The sequence below is a fragment of the Mixophyes fleayi genome, chromosome 3 (assembly GCF_038048845.1).
Source record: "Mixophyes fleayi isolate aMixFle1 chromosome 3, aMixFle1.hap1, whole genome shotgun sequence".
NCBI lineage: Eukaryota > Metazoa > Chordata > Amphibia > Anura > Limnodynastidae > Mixophyes > Mixophyes fleayi.
The window spans coordinates 82,749,634-82,755,633 of NC_134404.1; positions in this window are offsets into that span (position 1 = coordinate 82,749,634).

Sequence of the window (6,000 nt, forward strand, 5' to 3'; positions counted from 1 at the left end):
CTTTGCAGCTTCAACATCCTGCTTTAAAAGGGATCTGTTAGTGGGATTCCTCATACCTTATTACGTAAAATCAATTGATAAAAATTCCACAAGGATCTGGAAGTGATACCTCTTTTAAATTTTCCAAATCATGAGTGTTCATGCAAAAAGAAAGTCTAAAGATTTTTCAGAAAAGTACTTTTTTTGCCAAGGTTTTCTGCCATTTACCTCAAGTTTAAAATTTTTAAAAGTTTAATATGGCTATTTAAGTAAGTATTCAAAAGTAGCATTAGCTTGGGATCAACCAGACATTGTGGACACTAAACAATAAAACATAACCTAATTTACACGCTAAAAAAAATATATAGAAAAGGGCTCCTTCTGGTGTAGTAAATTAGATCAAGCAAATTAGTGACACCCAAAATGATCCTTAACTGAAAAGCTACAGTGATAAAGGAAAGGTGAGCTAGAGATATTATATTGACTTAAAACACCACCTCCTCCTAGTGTATGTTTAAGCGTACCAGATATATAGGTAATGTCAGCTTATCTGTAGTATCGCATCATAGACATCCAATCAGCATAGAATAACAGCTTGTCTGTAAATGCAGCTCCTTAATTCCACTGTTACAGTTAGATCACTCCATACGATACTACATGGAAAAATAGACAGGTACCAAATATAGTGTAATACGTTTTACGCAAAGATTAATTCACAATGGCATATTTATTATGCGTTTACATTAATTGAGAACAAGTAAAGCTTATCTGTGTTCCATATACACTGGATGTGCTGCTCCCAGTGTTTCTTCCCAAGTATTGATAACCTTCAAGACCTCCACACAAAACTCAGATAAGGACTCCACAATGGCCAAATGTACCAGGATACAACACTCCACCATAGATCAGCAAGTAGGTCAGCCTCAACGGGTTTCATTTCAATGGAAACTTCATCAGGAGGAGAAAAAGTTAAGTAACTGTATTGTATGCAGCTCTGTTTTAGGACCAAATGGTCATAAAACAGAGATATGCATGCTAGAAACATGCTTTGAATGTACCAAGCTGATATCGCCCTCTTGTATCGATAGCGTATCGGTAGCGTATGCGCAGATACGCCGAAACGCGACTGCGCATGTGGAAAATGGCGGCACCCGTTATTTAAACGCGAGCTGCATACAGTACAGTTGTATTGAAAAGGATCATGGGCCATCTGGGCAGACATATGCATTTTCTTCGATCTCTGTGTTAATTGTAGAATTGGCTATTCATTGACAGATAAGCGACTAATCATACTGATCCAAGGAAATTCCCATGAAATGTTCCCAAGCCAATTTAAATGACTCTGCATCTTGGGAACAAGGGGAAAGAAACATACTGTATAAAAGGGAAGTAACACCTTGCCTCACTGCGCAGATTCTCTCGATTGAATCAAATTTCTTATCATTAAATCTGGGATTGAATAATGCCTTTCATTTGAATGTAGTGAAAACGTAAATTATGTGAAATACCATGGGGTATATTTGCTAAACGGCGGGTTTAAAAATGTGAAGATGTTGCTTATAGCAACCAATCAGATTCATGTTATCATTTATTTAGTACATTCTATAAAATGATGGCTAGAATGTGATTGGTTGCTATAAGCAACAGCTCCACTTTTTCAAACCCACAGTTTAGTAAATATATCCCCATGTTTCTCACAAAAATCAGCAATTGAATTAGGGTCAAAATCGTCCATCATGTGATGAACTCTTTTTGCCCCCAGATTAACCAATAGCTATATATATAGTGACACGGGCACCCCTCTGGTGATGCATCTATGAACAACTTCTTGCTGATTAAATTATGCTTTTATTATTACATCACAACAAAACAGCATACACTTCCATTTGAATGACACCAGGCAACCTAACATTGACTAGACATAGTCCTCCTGTCTAGACAACAGCCACTGTCTGGCATCGGTCACCCTGCACAGATGCACACTTCAAGTTTATATACTGAACACTCCCCCCACAGTCCTAGCTTGATTGACAGGTGACACATCTACTTGTATTTAAATGGAAGCTATCTGTAGGTGTTCTGTAATTACTCACTGCAGACAAACAATTTCATTGTTGCTGTTAGACTATGGAAAAAGACATGTTCAAACCATTTTCAGAGCATGTTGATTTTTTTTTTTTACTTTGTCACTCATGTATACCTTAAACTAGGTTCACTGCAATACATGTGTGTAACCCTGTCTGCAGCCTTTACTTGCAGACTGTCAGTTGAACACCTAGCTCCTCTCTTGGCAAACCACTCCCTTTGCCACAATATAGATATATATAGTTGTGCCCTAACAGAAAATGAGGGTTTTTCCATGGAGTGGTAAGTTGAGAGAAGTAATCTGCCATTTTTAAATGTCTGATAAGTTTGTCCCAAATCAATACTCTTCGGTGTAAATTGAATGCTTGGAATAGAATAGACTACGGTTGGTCTAAGTTTCCTAGGGAGCCAAGGGAGAAAACATAACCCTTGCTCTTTTGTCAAGGCATTTTTGATATACACCCATTTATTTAAACCTGAAGCAATATGCCAGGAGACAATTCACAGAGTCATTATCGAAAGTAAGGCAAAAAATTAGTAAATGTTCTCCGGGATAAACCATGTTACAAGGCAAAGGGGGCAAATTAGTTTACTATTTTGCACATACGTTAAATACTGGCTGTTTTTTCATCTACTAAATGCTCTATCACGAGTATTAATCTCTCCCTACATTTTAAATTTACCTCCCCCTCCAAAGCAACATGGTTTTGCCCAGGTGCAAAGTTATTCTTTTTTTATGCTTTGCTGTCCTGAATGACCCATGCCCAATGTGGCAAAGTTGTGTACATGGTAGCGCTGGTGCTGCTTTTACACAGGCCACACATTGGCCAGTCAAGAGATTTGCTTGAGTGTTAGAAGCAGTTTTCACATATTGGTGGACAAAAAAACCCCTGGAGTCCAAGAAAAAAAAATACATGGGGACACCCTCAGATAGGCATGGATATCCTGGAAACAATACCCACCAATAGGGATCTCGCACCATAGCCGAGAAAGATAATGGTGTGCTGGGTGGGCAGGAGGCAAAGTGGGGGGCCTGTGATTAAGCAGGGTTGGTACTAAGTGGGAGCTTGTATGGTCATGTGGATTGATAACAGCATAGCTAGCCCATGCACCTATGGCATTAGTGCAGAGGAACAAGGATAGGGGCACAAACATTTATGCATCCCCTTCTCTGCTGACAATCAATGCCTCACCGCCAACTGGGCAGCAAGTCTGGGGCTGATTGAATGCTGCTCTGCCTGCAGGGGGAGTAATCAGGGGGCCCATAGCTCAGGGCACTGGAAGTACGACGTGTGGGACATCGCTTAGCAGAAGCCAGACCCCAGCCCTACCTACTGACAGCCACAATGGACCTTGGCTGAGATTCAGCCCGCTCCAGCGCATGGGACCTGTGCACATTCGCTGATCCTGGCAGTTCATGCTGAACTGCTGAGGCGAGCGGATGAATGAGGTGGCCTGCCCTCCTCGATCCACACATTGGGTAAGTGCAAGCCATTACCCGCAACTACCCTGTGGGTGGGACTGGGAATACCGCTGCCATCAATTGCTATGGCAATGATCCAAGGAGGCTCCCCGGGAGGGTAGAGGAGCCATCTTACAAGCGAGCAGGGCTAGAAACCGCTCTTCTTGGCCTGGGCATGATCAAGCTGGGTAATGTAATAGTGGAGGGGGGGGTGAAAAATGGTGAGTGGCTGTGCAGAGTAAGGGGGACAGGGAGATAAATGAAAACACAGGGTATAGGCAGAAGGAGATGGAGGCTAGATGAGCAGAGATACAAGTAGAAAGAAAAGGTGGTAGCTAAACTAATCAATTGAGGACAGAAAATGCAATAGCACAGTAATAAATTATACTATGCCTTTGCAGGTTCACACAGATCCCACAAGATTTTGTGCAGCTGAATGAAGCAGAATAACAGCCAGAGAGGGTTTTTATATAAAAACCCAGAACACTCTCCCAATGGATCAGATTGGCTAGACTGAGTCTACAGAAAAAACTTAACCCTTGATAGATAAGAGTTCTGTGTAAGAGAGCACAAACTTCATGAGTTTAAGTGTGTTCGGCTTCGGGGCCTCTCTTGTCAAGATGAATAGATGTTCATCATCATCATCATCATTTATTTATATAGCGCCACTGACTCCGCAGCGCTGTACAGAGAACTCATTCACATCTGTCCCTGCCCCATTGGAGCTTACAGTCTAAATTCCCTAATATAGACACACACTCACACACATAGAGAGGGAGACAGACAGGTAGAGACTAGGGTCAATTTTGATAGCAACCAATTAACCTACTAGTATGTTTTTGGAGTGTGGGAGGAAACCGGAGCACCCGGAGGAAACCCACGCAATCACAGGGAGAACATACAAACTCCGCACAGATAAGGCCATGGTCGGGAATTGAACTCATGACCCTAGCGCTGTGAGGCAGAAGTGCTACCACTTCGCCACTGTGCTGAAGATATTGTTTAGGTTACATGTCTAACAAAATAGTGCTTGGTTGTGTACTATTACAGTTATAACATAAATCATTATGGATTTTCACATTACACTTAAACATGACGCTGGCTTTTAATCTGTTAATAAAACAAATTCAAACAGGAAACTTTCTTGTTTTAAGCAGTAACTGTTAAATGACTGATCAATCGCAGCCAAATTGCTATAAACACTTCTGTAGAAAATGATGCTTTTTTCATTTTATTTCAGTATCAAACTCTGAAGCTGCTACTTTCATCCAATTGAATAAAACTTGTTTCAATGACACACACTTTAGATAAATACTTCTGCACTGTACATTTGCCAAAGTGTTTTTTAAGACTGGCTCTGTAAATGTCATGATTCTTAATGCTATTGTGGAATAAATGAAGAGGGTTCCTTGAGACCATTTGGCCAAGCATGCTAGCGCACTTTGTTTTCTCCAGTAAAGAAAGAAGAGTACTGAACCATTTTTAGAGAACGTCATTCTCACACAACAGTTTAGGAAAGAAGTATTTGTGACAAGAATCTCTAATGCTTTTCTCAAAGCAAAATCTAATGGTAGCAAGGAAAGCAAATTCAGCCTCTCACCTGCACTTGTTGAACATGAAATTTAATTTGCTCTGTGTGTAATGCAAACTGTGGAGTATTCCTTTTTTGCGTCCATGGCATTAATACAATGGCTAATTTTCAAGCTTTGGTGGAATATTTTGATACATACCCATTTACTGGTGTCTGCTACCAATATATTTTTTAAATGATGAAAGCAATATCACTACAGAACAATATAGTTTTAGTTGGATTGATGTCCATTTTTTTGAGTAACAAACGCATTTTCCTACAGTGCATGTGCACCAAAATTGCATGCTTAAAAATTGGTAAACAAATATTTGCAAATCATTGACTTGCTCCCCCTTATGTCTGGAGAGACCTAACAGGGGGGGAGGGGGGCAGACAAGCATATTCAGAGTCCAGAAAAGGTGTGTCCACGTAGGACAGACACAATTAGACTGGACATGTCACCAGGTACCCCTTTTAGGAGCCGTATCTCTTTCAAGGTCTAGAGCGCTGGGGCAATGATACGCAAGGATTATTATTTCGTATTGACCCCTCAGCTGACAGTATTTAATTCAATAGCGACTATATTATATCTGTAACGGCACTTACCGATGTCAGCGCCGATTCTCCGCTCCATGCTGCTGCACTTCCGGGTAGGTCCCGGGGGCCGGTCAGCTGATCTGGGCGGGGAATTCAAAATCCTATTTCAGGGCTGCTCTGACACACTGTCTGTGTCAGAGCAACGTGTTACCTGTATCTGGCTGCACTTCCTGTGCTTTGGTCTCCCTGGTGTTCTCCCTTGTTTCTTCTGATTCCTGTGTACCGAACTGGCTATATCCAAGACCACTCTCCTGCTTTATCCCTGGTACTGCACAAACGGACGGATCTCTGTGTACCAAACCAGCTA